The 442-nt window shown below is 35.5% G+C and overlaps 1 non-coding gene across 1 annotated transcript; it reads left to right on the top strand.

Moving 5' to 3' along the window:
- On the top strand, positions 1 to 435 carry LOC104791654. The gene is made up of 3 exons (XR_002037287.1): positions 1 to 54; positions 165 to 248; positions 362 to 435. It is a non-coding gene; the product is annotated as an uncharacterized LOC104791654 (transcript).
- The last annotated feature ends 7 nt before the right edge of the window (positions 436 to 442 follow it).

Genomic DNA, 442 nt, shown 5'->3' with positions numbered 1-442 from the left:
TTCATCTTCGTCGCCGCCAAACTGATCTCAGATACTTCTTCTTCTTCATCACAGGTGAGAAGTCTTAGTCTCCTTCTTCCATTGGTATCTAATGGATTTTTACAGAATCACTTGTTCTATTGCTCATCTGATTAATAATTTTTGTGTCTGTTTAACCTGCTCAGATCCTTTTTGACTGTTCAAGCCAAATCTGTAAAAATGCAGAACGAAGAAGGTCAGTTCACAGAGCTCTACGTTCCAAGAAAATGGTATTATCAGCTTTCTCTTTTCTCTACATTTGATTAATATAGATTAAGCTAAATTCTCTTAATTAAGTACTAAGCTTGATTCGGTTTTGTTATTTTTTTTTTGTAAAATTCAGCTCGGCAACAAACAGATTGATCACATCAAAGGATCATGCTTCTGTTCAGCTTAACATTGGTCACCTTGATGCTGATGGTGT

Source organism: Camelina sativa, unplaced genomic scaffold (assembly GCF_000633955.1).
Source record: "Camelina sativa cultivar DH55 unplaced genomic scaffold, Cs unpScaffold08139, whole genome shotgun sequence".
NCBI classification, from domain to species: Eukaryota; Viridiplantae; Streptophyta; class Magnoliopsida; order Brassicales; family Brassicaceae; genus Camelina; species Camelina sativa.
This window is presented reverse-complemented; position numbering and strand designations above follow the sequence as displayed.